Source organism: Pinus tabuliformis, chromosome 3_2, assembly GCF_031772625.1.
Source record: "Pinus tabuliformis cultivar Carrire ecotype Pingquan chromosome 3_2, CPIR1, whole genome shotgun sequence".
NCBI classification, from domain to species: Eukaryota; Viridiplantae; Streptophyta; class Pinopsida; order Pinales; family Pinaceae; genus Pinus; species Pinus tabuliformis.
The window spans coordinates 379,804,174-379,825,155 of NC_142302.1; positions in this window are offsets into that span (position 1 = coordinate 379,804,174).

The window sequence follows — 20,982 nt, forward strand, 5'->3', positions numbered from 1 at the left end:
TATGGATGATGCTATGTACATGTTGGATATGCAGTGCTATGTACACTTGGTGTTGCGTGCATGTTGTACATATGGTGTTATGTACACTTGGTGTTGTGTGTGTGTTGTACATATGGTGCTATGTACATATGGTGTTGTGTGCATGATTGTACAAGTGGTGTTGTGAGCACGTGGTGTTGTGAGCACGTGGTGTCGTGTACATGTTGTACATAGGGTGCTATGAGCATGCGGTGTTGTGTACATGTCGTGCATGTGACGCTATGTACATATGGTGTCGCGTACACATCGTGTGTGTGGTACTGTGTACATGTGGTATCCTGTAGACATTCTACAGTGGTGTAGTGTACATGTGGCATTGTGTACGTGTTATGCAGGTGGCGTCATGTACATGTGATTTTGTGCACACGTTGTGCGGGTGGTGCAGTGTATAGGTGGTACTATGTACATGTTGTACATATGGTACTGGTGCACATGTGGTATTGTGTGCATGTCATACATGTTGTGTTAAGGGCATGTGGTATTATGTATGTACATCATGTAGTCATGGTATTGCAGCATGTGTACTTGTTGTGTGGTACTCTGTGTAGGTACATGTATTGGGTGATATTTCACATCGGGTATAAAAGGATGCATTGTATTTTATAGACTGGGTGTAGGTGTATGTGCTATATGTCAAGTGTAGATGCATGTATTTCATGGTGTGGTATGTCGTGTGGTTGTATGTGTTTGATGCACACTATGTGTCTATGCACATGGTTGAGGAGAAGGCACTGGGAGATTGTCAGGTGTGGCAACTGATCCAGAGTGTGTATGGGATAAAGAAAAAGGCAGAAGTAAGGATCAATGAAGGACAAGTATCGATATTGTATTTCATTTTTATTATGCATGTGATTTATGATTCTAGTATATGATGATTACATGCGATCTATGATTTTGGTTATGATGGTTACACATGATTTTGGTCTATGATGGTTGTGTTTGAGCTAACCTGATGTGATATCTTATATATCTTGATTTGGTAAAGTATGCTAGTTTGACTTGTTGTGACCGGGAGTGAACATGATTGCAAATGTACCTTATTGATGATCTACCAATGAGGTATCATGTGAATTTATTTCAATTTATTTTAAATCTAATGGAAGTTATGTGCTTGGTATAGGAATGCATGAACATGCCCAGTTGAGTGGTCGAAATCAACTACAAGAATTAACAGCAGCAGTAAAGGAATTGGAACATGCATCAACATGCTGGTAAAGTATTCAGGAGCAAGGCCATTGTGGGACACTGGTACCCAATAGTGTCCATTGATTTCCATGAGCATGCTATGACCGGTATGATGGTTTTGAGGCAAGTATATGCCTTGGTTGTTGTATCTTCCGATGCGAGGAAGCCTTGCCAAGGGATGGACTGCTTGGGATGAGGGTGCTAGCAGAACTTGGAAGGTGGGTGACTGCATGGAAGGGGTGACTGGATTCCCGAGGAACTATGTAGAACAGAAGGGAAGGTCACAAATGGATTTGTTTTGGTCATTAGCATTGCTAGATGGAATCAGATGCACATGGGGAGTGCCCCTTGGAACAATGAGCCAGTAACTTTTTGCTAGACATTGGATGCATATTTGACTTTGCAGTGAATTCTGGACTTCCTAGAAAGGAGGTGAATCCTGGTATTACTTTGAGGGTGGAGGTGTGAGCCTCTAGATTCCCTTGTTGATTGATACAGGTATCATATCCTTTATTTTATGGTTAAGCAAATGTGTATATGTGTATATCATTGTAAATACCATAATGAGCTATGCTATAAAACTCCAATATGCGGTATGGTTTTTATCTGATCATGTTATCGGGATGTTTTTCTTTTGAGCGGGTCATTCATTGTAAATACTACAACGAGCTGTGTTATAAAGCTCCATAGGAAGTATGTTTTGTTTCAATTATTCATGTTCATTATAGGTGTCATTGAACACCGATGACAGTGTTCCCCCAAGGGGGAGGGTTCTGTAACAGCCCTAGTGAAAATTCCATGTAAAAATATATAAATACCACAGATGATGGGACACGTATTCCAAGCTGAATGGTGGGCAGGACATCCTAGGGGGTGTTCATTTGGTTGTTTATGGCTAAGGAAATTGGCAAAGGCAATGGCTAAGGCATTAAAGAGGCAAAAAGGTATTTTGGCACATTTATTTATGAAAATAATGGAAATTAGGAGAAAAAGTAGTTGAAAGGTCACAAGTTGCATGTGAGGAGGAAAATGAAGGAAAATAATGGAAATTAGGAGAATTAGTAGGTGAAAGGTCATTAGTTTTATGGGAGGATGAAATTGAAGGAAAATAATGGAAAATGAAGAAAATAGAGGCCTCATTAATAAAAAGGCTTCTGAGGATCAGTGGGCATGACTTGGTCAGTTTAGCTTTAGAGCTCTCTCATTATTCTCTCTCTCTCTCTCATACTCTTAGAGACTTAGAGTTTTCTTGGAACACTCTTGGAGGGTGTGGCATACTTGTATTCTTGGAGTAAGAAGGCAAAGGAAGAGCAAGAAATCGCAAGAAGGCATCGACATCAGCAGTTACATCAGATTTTCTTGCAGGTACCGAGTTGCATGTATGATTTCTTCACTAGTTTTGGCATGCATAGCACATGCATGTGGTTTCTTGGTTATGATCTATCATTGGCATGGAGGATGGTCAGGATTGACAGTAAATTGCCTAGGCTTTCCATTTCCTGGATAGCCATGGTGATTTTGGGTTTACTTTCATTGCTTTGTTTTGGTTGGTTCTCATTTTTCCATAGCTTGGGTTGAGTTACTTGTCTTGGAAGCCCTGGTTGAACAAATGCTTTGGAAGCCCTGTAACAACTTGGGTTGAGTTACTAGTCCTGGAAGCCTTGGTTGGACAAATTCTTTGGAAGCCCTTGACGGGTTGAGTTACTATTCCTGGAAGCCTTGGTTGGACAAACGCTCTGGAAGCCCTGTATAAGTTGTAGGTTGAGTTACTAGTTCTAGAAGACTTGGTTAGACAAATGCTCTGCAAGCCCTGGAAGGCTTGGATGGAGACCAATCTGATGATGGTTTTTGGTGATGTCCGACCGTGAGGTGGAATCATTGTTTGATGTGTTGAGGTGGGTGGCCTCTGGAAGCCCTAGATGAGTTTTGATTGATGTGTTCTATGAGATCCCACATTCATGCTTGGAATATGGCACAAGGGTGATTGGTTGAAGAGAGACTTGGCTAAGCCAATCTATGGTCGGGCAGAACGTGGTAGTCCCGTCACTGATTGGTTCATTTCATTTATTAATGAAAAATTCATTCCCTTGATTTTCATGTGCAAATGTACTGATATATATATATATATATATATATATATATATATATATATATGATTTTGATGGCTGATATGTTTATTGTATTTATGCTCCTATTATGTTATTTATATGCACATTTACCCTGAAGGGTGTTACAACTAGTAGATGTGATCAATGCCAGAGGATGGTAAAACCCATACCTAGGGATGAAATTCCTCTACAACCTGAGGTGGGCTTAGAGCCATTTGAAAAGTGGGGCATGGATTTCATTGGGCCAATTGACCCACCATCCGGGAAAAAAAATTACATCATTTTGTGCGCTAATTACTTGACAAAGTGGGCCAAGACAAAGCTTGTGAAAGCAACAACAGAGGAGAAAGTGGCTAAGTTATTAAGGGAAACTATCTTATGCAAATTTGGGTACCCCGGGGAGATAGTCACTGATCAGGGGGCTCAATTCACATCACATTTGGTTTAGAATCTCCTAAGGCAACATAATATCAAACATAGAGCATATATTTCCTATCACCCTCAGGAAAATGGGCAAATAGAGGTTACAAATAGGGCAATGGAGAGCATCCTCCCCAAGTTTGTGAGCAGTAGCAGGAGATATTGGGTAGACAGATTAGTGGAGGCCACTTGGGCCTATAACACCACTTGGAAGACAACTACAGGATTCACTCCAAGTGGCCTAGTTTATGGAAATAAATCTCTGCTTTCTATTAAGTTTGAGTATAATACTTTGAGAATGGCAACCCAATTGGACTTAGAGAACAACAATATAGGTTGCTCCAATTGAATGGCTTGGATGAGTTCAGAATGCAGACCCTCCTACACACTGAAGTTATACAATTACAAAGGAAGGTCTAGCATGATAGGCATATCAAGGAAAAGGTTTTTCAAGAAGGGGATTGGGCATTATTATATGATTCTAGTTCAAATATTTCAAAAGAAAACTGATGACAAGATGGTTAGGCCCATACCTTATAGAAAAATGTCATGACAATGGAGTTGTTCAAATCAGGACCATTAATGAGGAAGGGATTCCCTTGCTTGTCAATGGCTACAAAAAACATATGTTTAAGGAATAATTCATAAGTGAAATCAGTAGATAATTCAATGTGATTGGAAGTGTCATAGCTTCTATTCTACAACATTTCTAGATATTTTTGTTAAAAAAACAGGCCCGATGAAAACCTTTATGAGGCATCTGAGGTTAACTCCTGGGTTGAAAACCTCTCTAAGGCATCCCAGGACCAAAAAAGAGAGAGAAAAATAATAAATATCCCTAGGTGAAAACCTCCTCTGAGGAAGCCTGTGTGTCTCAACAACAGAGAAAAAAAAACACACAAGAAATGGATCTACACCATGTCTGTTAATTTTTTTGTTATTTTGCAGGATTAAAGACTGTGGTAGATTCCATGGCTACAGAGCCAAAATTCTCAAGATTCCCTTCACTCATCCATCCATCCACTTCTTATACATAACCCAAAATGATCACCCCTCTCCACTATCCCATTAGCCCAAAATTCAAGTTTCACCCCCTCTCTGGACTGCTACAGGAAGGACCTGTAAATGCTACAGGAAGGTTCTAAAAAGCCAAAGGAGGGAGATTCGAGGGAAAGGAAATCCCAACATGACCTTGAAAATGATGAATAAGGTTCCCCCACCATGGTCCACCATCCATTTATCAATCATCCATCCCATTTACTATATATATATATATATATATATCCACTAAAATTCCTCCACTCTATCTTACCCCTGTTAAAAATTTGGAAAAACACATAGAGGCCATCATATTCATTTCTACAAGTCTACACTACTCCCTCAAGATCCTAGCATTGTCCTCAAGACCTATTACAACTTCTCTCATCACCCCCATGCAGCTTGAAGACCCCAGAGGAAAAGGAGAGGATTTCTACAAGAAGAAAACCTCCTCCTGTAGCAGCCTATGCACACATCACAAAAATAAATAATCTTGTTTTTCCTCATCAGTAGGGGGGGTGATGGAAACTTATGAGGCCACTCTAAAGTAGTCATATCACTCCCATAAGGACTCTCCACCAACATTAACAGCTTGGACATCAACAAGGTACCTACACACACAACAAACACATCAATAAAATATCATGAGGAGCAATGAAGAAATACACAGGAAAGAAGCCAGAAAATCATATCCCTTGATGCCAATAATGTGGTCCATCTCCATCATGCAAATCCCTACATTAGTTTGATCATGAGGTAGGAACAGTTATGGAAAAATCTCACCTCCTCCCTATGTGCGAATAAAGAAAATGTGTAAATGTCGAGAGGATGTATTTTAATAAGTTGGAGGTGCCCAGTTAACTTGGCCACACTCAGTTAGTAAACTAAAAGTGATGGTCAACACTCATACAATGTGGAGATGTCAAATAATTCGAGTTGGGATCACAGATAGTGGGCGGTGATTACGAGGAAAGAGGAAATAATCACTCCAAGTGGGGACAACGATCCAAAAGAGGAAACCCCGTGTGACAGCCAGGTCACCACAGCACTCCAAGCCTAAGACAAAAATGGCATATTATGTATTGAGGCTCTAATTCTTTGGCATAATAACTCATTTCAAAAATAGAACGATAGCATGAGCTTGGAGTTCCATCGAGGAGTTTTGAACCCTACTCTACAATTGCTACAGGAAGGAGATATAGCAAGCCTGCAACTACTACAGGAGGGCCTAGAAACTACTACATGAAGACTAAAAGGGTGGATGAAAGCCACAAAGATTCGAATTCATCTCCAAATTATCACCTTTGTTCCATACGACTTGATAAAAATTAAGTGCCACCATCTCCTTCATCCATCCATAAGATTGTATGCAAATTTCACTTCAAATTCTACAGGCAGTAACAGTCTAATTATGAAATTGAAAGGTCTTTTCGGGCAGTAGAGTAAGGGTAATGTAGGCAATTGTCATCAATAAGGAATTTTAACTCACTTCTACCATTGAATTATACACTAAAGATATTAAAGAATTATCTCTCCCTCACTTAGATAAAAACATAGAGAAGAGATGGGGGGAGGATTTAACAGAAGGGAATCCTCAGATACCAAAAGAATCCACCTACACCCTCCTATGGTAGACATTTTTAGAAGACATCGGTGGCTAGGATTCTTCGAGCTGTTGAAAGGGTATGATGATGATATTGCCTTTGAAATTTCCATGGTCCTAAACTCACAAATAGAGGACAGTGTCACCATTGTGGTGAGGGGCTTAGCTATCTCACTCAGAACTGAAATAATTAGCAGAGTGACAACCCTACCTCTAGGGATCAAATGGAGCAGAGAAGACAAATCCACCTGTGCCACTGCTAAAACAAAATTCTGCACTGCCAATGAAAAGCCTATCGAGGAAAAGAATGGATTTAGGATGGAAATCCTACCTTATCCTTGGGATGATGTGGCCTACCATATTCTGAAATACATCTCTTGTGAGGGAAGATTGAGTGTGGTCTATGCCTACCACTTTAGGTTGCTTCATGAACTCAAGTTCTAGGTATTATTTCCTCCTTTTCAAAGGCTTAGTGTGCCATACTTAATCCTACAGTCCATCTGGGACATGAGTCAAAAAGTGATAGAGGGAAAACACCAACACCTAGGCCACCATGGCCTCATTAAACTAATAGTGGTGGGTGCCTTAAGCAATTTGAGAATCCATGTCCTTTATTCCAAATTCATAGACATGGATAGAGAATCCCTCATTGACACATAGACCCTCACACCAGGTGAGACCCTAGCCTCTAGTGTTGGAGGAAGATAGGGAAAAATAGAGAAAGGAGAAGAAGGACCAGGGACAGAAGAGGAAGAAGCAGTAGGGTTATAAGAAGAGGAAAGAGAAATAGAAGAAGAAAGGATAATGGACGAACCAGAGGCAGAGGTGGGAAAATAACAAGATTAAGAGGAAGAGGGGGAGAAACAAGAAAAATCAATTCCTAAGAAGAATATTGAGCCCAGAGAAATAGGGGTACCCCCAAAGCAAGCAATTTTGTCTCCAGGACCCACTAAACAAGAGGTAGTTGCAAATTTATCTACCTTGAGCACCCCAATCAAACCTAAAAGGAAGATACAAAGGCAAGCCCCCCTATATTTTAAGACCAAGAAAAGCACCAAGATCAAGAAAGGGAGGCCAAAAACTCCCATAAAGGCCCCTATCACAATTGAAGAGTCCCCAAGCAAGAAAGAGGAGGTGGGACCCACTGAAAGAAAAATCGAAGAGTTCACCTCTCCAAAACCCATAACAAAGACTCCTATAACATATGTAAGGAGGCCCACCACCAGATCAACCTCCTTCAAACAACCCAAGACACCAACCACCCTCCAACAAGAAGAAAATGGGAAGCTACAGGAGGGGCAAAGTATGCTATAGGAAAAACAGAGTGTGCTACAGGAGGGGCAGAGGATGCTACAAGAGGAGAAGAATGAGCAACAGGAGGGGCAGAATGTGACACAACAGCTACAGGAGGTAGTAGCCTCCCCAAAAACATTTGAGAAGGAATTCCCAAATCTCTAGGAGCCTAATCCACAACCCAGCGTAAGATCTTATTATAAATTCATTGAAGGAGGGAGAATTATTCCCCAAAAATTTGCAGTCCCACTTTTCTATGAGCTAGAAGCAGAAAGAGGAAGAACCCATAGGTGGATGCAAATTGCTAAGTCTAAGAAGGTGGAGGATGTGGGCCTCATGGAAGAAAAAGTCCTTGAAATGGGAAAATAATTAAGTGAGTTGAGAATGAGGGAGTCCACAATGAAGGAGCAGCTACAGGCAGAAAATATGTGGTTGAGGGAGAAGTTGCAGGAGAAGGAAACCCAACTTTCCACAATGGCAAGCCTCTCCATGGAGGCATTACAGTGCAGACAACCATCCAAGTCTTATGCACTCTTTCTCAAAGAGTAGTGGCTACAATTCCAAATCAAAACCTTAGCACAACATGGGTCTATGCCATTTCAATATTACAAACAGTTCATTGAATTTTGCAACCAAGCTAGCATGGAGGACAGAGTGAAATTGGTTGAGTTTTACATTCATAACCTCACTTTGACTGATATGAATATTTGGGATCCCAATGCAAGATTGGGGGATACATAGTTGATGGCCTCAGCGTCCTGCATAACGCATGAGGAGGCAAGAGCTGAGGAACTTAAGAGAGTCATGGAAAAGGAAGAAAAGGAGCCATTATATATCAGGGTAGTGCTAATGAGCCCAATGGTTTTCATTAGCAATCATAACATCATCTCCAATGATGTTGACCTAGAACCCAAATACCTTTCCACCTAGGAACAATCCATCTCACATTTTGAAGACACACTCAGGTTGTTGGGAACAAAAAGCCAACAAGCCTACCAGAGGAGATGGAATTCCTTACCCCACAACCTCCAAATCAAAGAATATCACTCCTCTAAAAGGTTGAGGAATGCATTGGAGAGGACACCCCTGTACAAGAGGATCATGCAAAGATTAAAAGTTAAGTGGATAGGACTCAAGCTCAATCCACCCTTGTTGCTAGGCCTACAGGAAGGAAGAAATGAAGCAGAAGAGCAAAAGGAGTGGACAGAGATAGAAAATAATGCAGGTTTCTATCCCCAAGAAGGCACACCATCTGAGGAACCTTAGGATGTCAGGGAGGCCACTAGGGCCATGAAATAAATGGACATAGATGACTGAGTTGCTCAGAGGATGAGAAAAAATTTCAGTAGGGGGGTGATGATGAGGCTCATCAATAGGTACATCATAAGGGTCATAATGCCATCCTTCAACTTTAGAACTATCACTTTCTCACATTTATTTACAATTTTTTTTATATTATGCTTAGTGATACAGGTGAAAGATGTTTTTCTATGTGATGTGGCCTAATATCGTTTAATTGCAGGAAATTGAGCATTTTTGAGGTAATTTACATGTAGGGGCTCAGAGTAGATAGCAGGGATAGATTCTAGAAGGTTGTCCACCTCCTTAACTCCTTCAGTCAGACCAAGATCACCACACTCTCTCTCTCATCGGCGCGAGGTAATTGGAAGCCAAGCAAAGATGAGGTCATTGGCATCCAAGAAAGTGCAGTTAATGAAGATCAAGATCCACCAATCTCGAGTTATGGGAGACAAACGTTCCTATTTTATAGGGAGCTGCTAGTATCTACCCTCTTGTATAAATAAACATGTAAAAGAGATCATTCGGATTTAAACTTTGTTTTTAGCTAGGTAGCTATCGAGCTCAAGCACTTGGCATTGTTTTTTTTTATTGGTTATGTGATGTATTTCGCATTGATGCAATGATAATGAGAAGTTGCTTATTGGTTAATCATTGACTTAGATCCAGAGGGTTGAGGCTCTTGGGTTTGGGCCCAACCCCAGTGGCTTAGGTCCCTCTTATGTATTGGTAATTCTTAAGTTTAGAGTTCTTATTAGTTTTTTGCATTTCATTAGAAAATAACCCTTCAAAAATCTTGTGATTGCAACCTCTATCTCATCTCTCCCATGGGAGCATGAATGGAAGGATCTACAATCACAGTCCAAAAATACTATGTTTATGATTTCTTGGAAGAAGGTCTATGTTAGTCATATTGTTTTTCATGTGCTTAATGTAGCTTAGGAGTTGATTCATTGACTAGATCAGAGTTTTTGGCATAGATTAGATGGCATTTAAATTCAACTCATCTTTTCCACTATTAGTTGTTTCATTTTGTCAATGATAAAAGGGTATATGCATGTGATGTTGTAGGGTTGTTTGGATCTACAAGAAAGGGGCCTTTCACCACCTCCATCTTGGACTTCCTCACCCTCTTTTATGAATCCCAAATTCTGTCTTCAAAGTTTTGTTCTTGAGATCATCCTCTTAGATCACTGTGAGTAGCTCTCCTAGTGAAAAACAAGCCTTCCAAAGGCTCTGAGCTTGGCTAGGGGTGTTTTCCACCTTTCATCCACTTAACTCAACCTCCATCCACCTTGTCATCCCTTAAACCCTTCATTCCTACCTCCTAAACCTTCTCGGAAACCTTCCTGTAGCATTACAGGCCTTCCTATAACAATACAACGCACCTATAGCAGCCTCCTGTAGCATACCTATAACAGCTTTTTTCTCCACCTGTTTTGATATTTGATCCAAATTGGACTTAGTTTAGAAGTAGGTGGACCCCCATCTGTGACTCCATTATCAAGGTAAGCACCTAGGCCACTCCAACCATCCTTTTCCTTCACTACGAAATAGAATAGCCTTAGTTTCTTTATCACGGATTTGGAAAAAAATAGAACATTGGTTTATATGCAAGTGTGAGCTAGATAGTTGATGCATGGAATCTTGAGTTATGACTTGGTAGGTTAGTTTTTTGTCTGGTTGATTGCAAGATAATGTAGTTCCCTTTCTGCAAGTAGTGTAGCTCTTATCTTTTCATGAATTGATTCAATAGAATTTACAAGTTGAAGTTCAAAAAGAATTTTCCTTTTTATCATTAGAGGTAGCTTCTAAATTGCACCTTCATTAGTTATTTTTCCTTCTAATTTAGTAGGAAGAATGGTATTGGAGCACTATTGATCAAATTTCCTAGTTGAGGGTGGCATGAGTATAATCCCATCTACTCTGTGTATAGCATTGTCACCCCGAAGTTTGTATGAACCCTAGGTTGATAAAAAGAGTTTAGGAGCCCTTCGGAGTTGTAGCACTCTTGGTGCAATACTAGGGCTCACCACTTGGTATGATAGACTTAATCAGTATCTTCAATAATAAGGGTTCAAAAAAGGAGTTGTCTAAAGTATCCTTTACATGAATATGGACAAAGACAATCTACTAATCACACTAGTATATGTGGATGACTTTTTTTCTTACAGCAACAATGATGACATGAGTAACAAATTTGTTCAAGAGATGTCAAAATAATTTGAAATTTTAATGATTGGAGAGTTATCTTTCTTTCCTAGAATCCAAGTAACTCAAACCAATGTTAGAATGTTCATATCACAAGAAAAATACCTCAAGAAAATGCTTAAAATGAAGAATGTGTTGTGGTAAGCACACTTATGACTATATGTTGTAAGTTGAGAAGGAATGATGAATCTCCTATTGTGGATGCAACTCTTTACGGATCAAAGATTGGAGGTATTTTATATTGGATAGCTTCACAACGAGACATCATGTAGGCAATAGGTATGGTGGCAAGATTCCAGTAAACCCCTAAGGCATATCCCATGAAAGTAGTAAAAAGGGATAGTCGAATATCTAAAGGGGGCCCTTAATTTTGGACTATGGTACCCTAAGAGCACAAATATTACATTGACAACATACACTGATGCAGAATGACCAAGAAACATTGATGATCGAAAGAGAACTAATGGGAATGCATTATTCTTAGGAAATTGCCTTATGTCTTGGCTAAGCAAAAAACAATCATCTATATCTCTCTCCACAATTGAAGACAAGTATATAGCCGCAACATATTGTTGTAAACAAATCCTATCGATGAAGGAAGCATTGAAGGATGTCAAAATAGAAACAAATCAGCCTATCACCATCTACTATGACAATACTAGTGAAATCAGTCCCTGGAAAATCTAGACATGCATTCAAAGAAAAAATATTTTCCAATCAAATATGACTTTCTATGAGAATAGGTTGTAGAGCAGGATATCAAAATGGAGCATGTCAACACTAAAGAATATATTGTAGATATATTCACAAAAACCCCACCTCAAGAACCATTTTAGTATCTTCTTAAAAAGATGGGGTTCATCTCTCTTACATCCTAGTAAATAATCCATTTGCTATTGATGTCAAAGGGGGATAACATGAAGACAAGGGGAGTAACATGATGACAGTAGGAGTAGCATGATGTCAAGAAAAGTAGCATATGAGGAGTGTTGCCATCAATAACAAAGGGGGCTATTGTTGAGAAAAAAATGTATTCATGTCAAAGGATGTCTTGTTGAAGATAAGAATTCCATAGGTTTAAAGAGAATTTTAATCCCTTTCCAATGAGTTATAACATGCCTCCTAACTCCTCTCCATTGAGGAGAATTCAATTTTCTAAGTGAGAAAACCATATATTATACCCCCTATCAAGTAGGCCCCCTTTTGGTTAGGTCAACCCTCTTGCGGTCAAGTTCGTGTGACTAAACATGTATAAATAAGCGACCTCTCCCATCCATTTAACTTCCAACTCATCCAAGGAATAGAGACAAGTATGAGTTTATAGAATAATATTAGTACTTCATACATGATGAACCTCATGGAAAATTGAAGGAAAGAATTCTTGGTTTTCTAGTTTCTTTGGTTCTTGGGTTATTGGTAACTTTGTTATTAGCTTTTGGATAATCATTAGACCAGAACTTGGTCACCTTGTAGCACTATTTCTTGCACGGATCTTGGCCTATCGGAGGAACAAAAGTTTTGGCCTATAGCAGACCTCAACCATGATATTTTGAGTCGGTGATTAGGCCTAAGAATAGATTTTGTACCTATTAGGATTCGTCCCTCTATGGTCTACAAAATTTCCCCCCTACTGTGATAGTTCAACCCTTTGAAAAGTGTCCTACAACCTTAGTTTGGACTTGTGGTTCTTTTTCCTTGTACTAGATCAGTTTGGAGCTTATCATGGGATATTTTGGAACTACCTCTGAGTAGCCTATGAAGTCATTATGAGCAAACCTTGAGGTATACTTTTGAGTAGACCTTAAGGTGGGATTTGGAGAAAACTCAAAAGAGACCTAGCAGTAGATTCAAAGGAGACTTTGGAGCAAACTTAAAGAATCCTTTTAAAGCACTTGTTGAAGCCTTCTTGGGGCCATCTTTGTAGTAGACTTGAAGCAAATTTGTAAAACTTATTTTGAGTAGACTTGTAGAGTTTTGAAGTAGACTTTTTGGGATCTAACTTTGAAAAATCCTTGAAGCACTTTTGAAGCATCTTTGGAGAATATTTTGAAGAATCTTTTGAAGTAGGATTGAAGCAACTTGGATGACATCCTGAAGTAGTGTTTTGGTAAATTTCTTGAAGTATATTTGAAGTGTTTGTATTTGTTGGAGACTAAGAGGATTGGTTTCCTAATATAGACCAGGTTGGTTCCTGGATTTGATTAAGAGGATTGGTGCCCTCATTCAAGGTTCGAACCTTAAAGAATTAAAGAATTTGTAAAGGTTCAATTTTTTAGAGAATAGAAGTTTTTGTAATGGTTGGAGCCAAAATTTGAGGATTAGTATCCTCATCATTTGAAATATTTTAATAAAAACTATTTTTATGTTGTTTCTTGTGTTCTGCTATATATTTTTCTTCCTATTGTGAAAAATCTTAACTGGCATAATATAGCAATTGAAATAAATATTTATCCACCCCCCCCCCCCCCCACTCTCAGTATTTCCAACAAAATTACATCATTAAACCTTAGAAAAAAGGCTAGGAAATGAAGGAAACATATGTAGTACCTCACTCTAACTTAAACTTAGGAAGTAACACATAAAAAAAGGGTATGAACATTATCAAATACCCATGCCCCCTAGTTGATATCTATATTACAATATATCACTTAAGACAACTCCGCCAAGGAAAAAATGCATCACCACAACACATCCAACACCAATGGAAAGATACATATGAAAAGTGATAACACCAGTATCTCCTTACAACACATAGGAAAAAAGTACCTTTTAGATTCCCCTCCTTCTAGTGACATGAATAATGTAACATCACCATGCAAGATTACTAGAACGCACAAAGAAAATTGAAACCCGTGAAGTAGCAAGAATCCATATGTCAAAAGAGTGATCCATGAAAAAAATGGCAAGAAAAGGCATGAAAGTAGCATCAAGCCACTATATTGTTATCAAACATGACCATCCATAGCTGAGAAGTGAATCTCCTCGACCAAATAATCCAGTGGAAAGAAGAGAAGATGTTCCATGAAGTTGTAACCCCCTAAGTCCATTCAAATTCTCCAAGAGTACTAGTTGCAAGCACCATAAAATGTGATGAAAACCACAATGTAAAACCACATAAAATATGAGGTGTAATATAAACATAATAACAAATCCATACCCATATCCAACACCACCAGTATCAGTATATGAAGCAGGAGCAGTAGATGTTTATGTTGATTAGGCCCAAGGTGATCCATCCCCCAAAAGCAGGTAAGTATAAACAGATGTTTCTTCTACTATCAGATTTCAATTTGAAAATTAGAACAATGAAGTGTCTTGAGGCATAGATTTCCTTTGGATGGGTGGGTAGTGTAGTTGGCATAAATTTTATTTGAGGGCCACTCTTGATTCAGACAATTACATTGATGACTGGGGCAAAATGATAGGTGAATGATGACAAATCACGTGATTTTATTTTTCGAATGTTGAGGAAACTTTAGTAAACCACATCTCCTACTAGGTATCAATTTGGTTAAAAAACTACTATACATGGCAGGAATGTGCGCTCAGACATTGTTACCACCTGAGTTGTTTGCTTTGCTATTGTTCCTGGCTTTTTATTCTTGCGGATCAAGAAAGAGAACTCTATCTGCATGAGGTGATGAATTTTGAACTGGGAGGGATGTTTATTATGTTCCTACATATGCCCTTGACTCTCCTGGCCTTCGCAATCTTTCTCCCTCAGGCCTAGAGCAGACTAGAGATTGATTCTCCTACCCAACCTTCCACTAGCCTAAAGCCTATGTGCTTTCCAAACTAAATCGCTTGAGCTCTCTATCAATATCCCGCTATTTGATTCAAATCTAAGCAAAAGCAAGATAAATATAGGCCTAGGACCATAGATATGTTGTTTGGCCCACCCCATCCTTTTCACCACTACTTTTGATCTGTTTATGCCTTGAAAACCAAACCCACCCATATTAAGTATGTTGGGCCAAGCATAATGATTGGCTTAGTTGGCTCTATTGTAAGGTGGAGTGGTGACTGAAACATACTCCTTTCACTATAATTTCAATCTTCGTTGAGTATGAATCAAGAATAGGTATGCCGCCCAATGTTTTTAATCAAAGGTGCACCCCCCCCATCACATTTTTTTATTTGTTGATTCTACCAATTGTATTATTACCAAACTAATGTATTGAAATTGTATTATGAATGTTCAATTTCTCCCTCATGCTCCCTCATCGTTGTGGGGGGAGTAATGGGTGATCGTTAGGCATGATGTTGAACACCCAACTGATACTTCATGTCCTTTGAGCTTGTAGTAGTACGTAGCGGTGTGTTGCATGCCATTCTAAAAATAAATATTGTCCAACCATGTCTAGATTATATCAGTATTTATTTTTTCACCCGTTGATTTGGAGTTTCCCCAACTTCATTCTTATGGGAGAAACTGCTAATGTAGAGGGGGTTCATGTTTGGTATGGTATTTTTCATGCATGTGTGTGTGTGTTATATCCTGTCGAGTGAGTGTCCAGACGTGCATGTTTAGACATGACAAATCCTTATTCCTTTATTGCGAAACGTGCATAAGGAGAAATTCGACGATGATTCAACTAACATTAACATACATATATATGGGTAGGTCTCACCTTTTATGGGGGAGGTTACTGAGTTCATGAAAGGCATATTAATTTTGTTGGCCTCCACCACCTACAACCACTCACTAACAGATATGGGATTTCCCGCATTGCAACGGGTGACCAATTCAATTTTACATGGACGTGGGGAACTAGTTTACCAAGCATGGGATCTGTCCTCATTCATTTTGGATATGGCAGGAAACTTTTGCGGATGGATTTCTTGATTTCCCATATATAATATAATATAGGAAATCAATGAAGATAATAATAGAATAGTTCTCATGGATTGATCCCTAATTTGGCTTAATGTCACTCAATGGATCCTTTGATCGAATTGACAAAAAAACAGTGGGTCGGGGGTGGCCTGGGAAGGTTGAAAGAATCCTTGGTCTAAATGTTGATCAAAAGCAACAACCAACATACCGTAGATTTGTTAATTCACTAATGAGGCTAGTTAGCAAGCTTATTTGATTGGTTGACACAAGAAATCGAGCGGTATAAAATAACAAAAGAAACCATCCAATAAGATGTGCATGGAACAACTTCTAACGGATATTTATTCCATATCATCATATGCTAAGGAGTTATTCCCAATCTTCAAGATCAAGTGGTACAAGACCCAAGTGGCACTATATCTATGTGGAAAATACTAACCACTACATTAAACAACTCACAACAACCATTTTCAAAACGTACGCAAGTAGATCAAGCAAGTCGTCCTTTGCAAAAGGGAGAAGATTTTGTTTTTCAGCTAAAGGAATGTCAAGTTAATATTTTTCAGGCCCAAAGATGTAGAGTTGGTGATTATTAATCCCAGGTTGTTATTGCACAATACATGAAATTACAGAAAATTGATTTATGTGATTGTCCGCCCATAGCTCGCTTTTATTTTTTGTCTTGTCACATAAAGATGACTTGACCGCACAAGTCATAAGAAGTTTCTAAAGTTTTGAATTAATATAATGACATGATTCTTTTGAGTTTCTTTGTAGCTAAGACATGCATCGAAGATCTGCAGGCAAGAGGAGAAAATTACAGAGTAGTTTTGGCTGGTTGATATAGTCTGTTATAACAGAGAGTGGTTTTACTAGTTGTTATAGTGTGTTACAACACATAACCAAAGTGATATTAAAGTGTGTGATTTTTTTTTTATTCACTGCAGTGAATGAGATGAAATCTCATTTTTTATCTTTGTAATTGTTTTTGTCTCCCATACAATTTTAATACAAAGAATTTTGATTGCATGCTTAGAGAGTTCTATTTCTAGTTTTACATTGCATCCCCTGTTCTACACTATTTACAATGTGTTGTTACTCTATTTTACTTTGTTTTTATTGTGTGCATTGTTACTTTGTGTTGTTATTATGCATAAATTTTATGGTTTTTACCTTCTACCACAAAACAAATAGTGGTACCAAAGTAGGTTCTTTATAGTCAAATATGGCAACAACATCAAGCACAAGCTTGACCAACCCACAAATACCTCAATTCAAGGACAAAGATTATGATTATTGGGATATTACAATGAAGGCCTTTTTTCTTCTCAAGACATTTTGGATTTGGTGGAGAATGGGTTCCCAGAACCAGCAAATGCAGCAACATACAATGCTTTGACACAAGCATAAAAGGATTTGCTAAGAAAAAATAGGAAGAAGGATTCAAAATCCCTCTTACACATATTTCAATTTGTGCATGAGAGCATATTTCCAAGGATTGTAGCAGCAACAAAGTCCAAACAAGCATGGGATATTCTCCAAAAAGCCTATCAAGGCATGGAAAAAGTGAAGACAACCAAGCTACAAAATGCTAAGGAGAGACTTTGAGACAATTTGTATGAAAGAGTCTGAGAATATAGACTCATTTTTCACACAAGTAATTGGATTGGTTACTCAAATTAGATCTCATGGTGAGACACTTGAAGAAAGGAGGATAGTTGAGAAAATTTTAAGAATTTTGCCATCAAGATTTGACCCTATTGTTGTGACCATAGAAGAGACAAAGGATCTTTCACAATTTTCAATGGATGAGCTTCATGCATCACTGATTTCTCATGAACATAGGTTGAATAAAACATCAAATACTTCATTGGAGCATGCCTTCAAGACACAAGTTTCCATTGGTCAAGGTAGAGGCAGAGGAAGATCAAATGTTAGAGGAAGAGGAAGAAGTCCACACAGAGGTGGAAGAGGCAGCCCTTCAAGCTCAAGTGGAAGAGGCAAAAATCAAAATCCAAGTCAAGGTCCAAGCCAAAATCAAGCACAAGGTTAGAGGTATGATAAATCTCAAGTTCAATGTCATTATTATAAGAAGTATGGCCATTATGCAAATGAATGTAAGAAGAAACAACATGATCTTAGTAACAAACCAAATGAAAATTTCACAAAAGAAAATCAAAACCAAGACAACATGTTTTTAGCATGTAATGTAGCACAAGAGAAGCAAAAATATGTATGGTTTTTAGATTCAGGGTGCAACAACCACATGACAGGGAACATAGAAATGTTTTCCAATCTAGATGAAAGTGTGAAATTTGAAGTGACATTAGGGACTAATAATAAAGTGTCATTATTGGGCAAAAGAAGAGTTTCCATTCTAACAAATAAGGGGGAGAAGAAATATATTTCAGATATATATTTTGTTGTTGGTTTGAAGCACAATTTGATAAGCATTGGACAACTCATGCAAAAGGGCTACAATGTATTTTTCAAAAATGGTGAATGCACAATATTGGATAAATTTCCAAGCAATTAGTTGATTTCAAAAGTGCAAATGACAAGCAACAAGATGTTTCCCCTCAAGATAAAACCAAATTTGAAGGAAGAAGGTGTGCAAGCACAACTGTCAATGAATTCACAAGAAGATGAAAGAAAGGTAATTGTTGTTACACAAACAAATTTTCAAGTAGAGGTTAATGATGGAAACTAATTATGGCATCTAAGATTTGGGCATCTCAAACTTGGAGGTTTAAATTTACTGCATAAGAAAGGCATGGTGTGGTGAAGTAAAATTATGAGTGCGGACACAAACAATTCCTCTAGCCCGATAATGGGTCTAGCCACAACCGATACATTCTATGGAAGATTTCCTTAGGTTAGAACCAATTAAGAGGGCCTACCTCTTAGTACACTTATCTTGTTTGATGATGTCCTTGCTTGCTCGCTCCATCTATCTCTCGTTTCCTTCTTCAAACACCTAAAACAAGTAAACAACAGCAAACAACAACCGTGATAATAGACAAATTGTAATTCAACCTACTTAACAAGTCAAGAAACATTAAGCCATGAACATGTAAGATGACACATCATGTAGGAAATCAATCGATAGTTGCATATATATTGAATCAAGAAGAGATTACAACCATTGTCTTGACGTTTCTGTTCTCCTATGATAAAACCAGGTTCCCACACACTTCTGCTAGCATTCCATGATGGCCTCAACAATGATATTTTTAAGGCTCTTCCCTTTAAGCTTCACACTAAACCAAATTCACACTTCTCCCTCACACAACTAGAGAGCTACAACTATGAATAGCTTGTTGTTTACTCCAAACTTAATTAGCACTAGCACACCAACATTAACACTAGCTTGTGCTTGGGAAAAAGGGAGGTTTATATAGCATGAATGGATGGGAGATGGATCCTATTTTCATGGGAGAAGGTCTTATCTCTTGAGGTATTTCCATGCTTATAGGGGAAAGGAACCAAAATTGACATCGTCGATCCCATCCGGCACAACTGGAAAAAATCTCAGTCGCTCCGGTCGGTGCTAGGGATAGTGTTAACCCTGCATATTGGCACGAGGAGGACAAAGGCCATTAGCGCCAGTCTTGCAAACTAGGAAAAACAAAAGATTTTGGGGAAATTGTACAAAAGGGAATTGTTCTGCTCATGAATAGGGACACAATGGGAGTTTCTTCGTGAAGGGAAAGCATGTAGGGTTCACTATAGAGGTCCTCCAGGATCAAGGAACGGGGAGTACATTGATAGTGAAAAATTTTTGTGTAACAGATGCGATGAAACGTTTTATGAATCAGTGCGAGGAACCGAAGTCTGTCTTTGGAAAACATGCAAGCAAGTAAAAATACATATACATAGCTGAAAAACTCTATCAAAATGATATATGAATCGTGGTATGGACACAGCCACCCAGAGAATGATCATGTAAATGGATCAAGGCATGGGCGCAACCATCCGTTAAAGAGTATCATAATGAAACTAAGGTATGGTCGCAACCATCCAATAATCAGAAGGATCACATATGATAACTCATAGTATGGTCGCAGCCATCCATCTGAAAGAGACATGTATATCAACATAACCATGGCACATCACTTCACAACCTGGACTTTTGTGATCTGAGTCCAAGGTCTTGTGGTCCAACACGACCCGATTAAAGTACAAATTCTAACATTTGAATAGATGTGTTGACATCGAACATGCTAGAAAGTCACTTGATTACCAGTCAATGATGTAAATTGTTAACAAGCACAATAGAAACCACCAATAATGACAATGGTCCTCAAGGTACTATCAGCACAATCCACGACATGTGAATAGAGGAACTGAAGCTGACCACCCGTGAAATCACTCGATCGAAAGCCAATGAAGAGAACTTGCCATCGAGTGCAAAGAACTTGCCATTAGGGCATGCAATCTCTAAGGTACTGGAAGGGAGTCTCTCGGTCAACTTCTTGGATAATGAGTTGAATTCGACAGGAAGCGACCATGTCGAAGGAGGGCCATAATGTATCCCTCATCATCGACACGAGACAAAGGGATGGAAAATGATTTTGGATGATATAGAGAATTAGAGGTAAGTGTAAGTGCAGAAGGACAACTCTTGAACATATCAACGACAGGACTGGAATTTTGGAATCTTTTGGATCCATAGGATCGGTGGTCATGATGATGTGGCAAAGATCAAATGGAAGGAAAAAATGAACAGCCCAACCCAAGAAGGTCAACGATACAAAGGAGGATATCCCAACCCGACACAAAGCAGAAAGTGTCATGTTCAAGAGTGAGCTGCCGACACAACTGATCAGATTTCCAAAATTTCCCCCCGCCGTTTCTGGCAGGTACCCCAATTATTTTTAATCACAAGCTTGAAGGGGATAACATATTCTTGCACTGTAAGTTCATCCTTTGAACAAATCCAACATAGT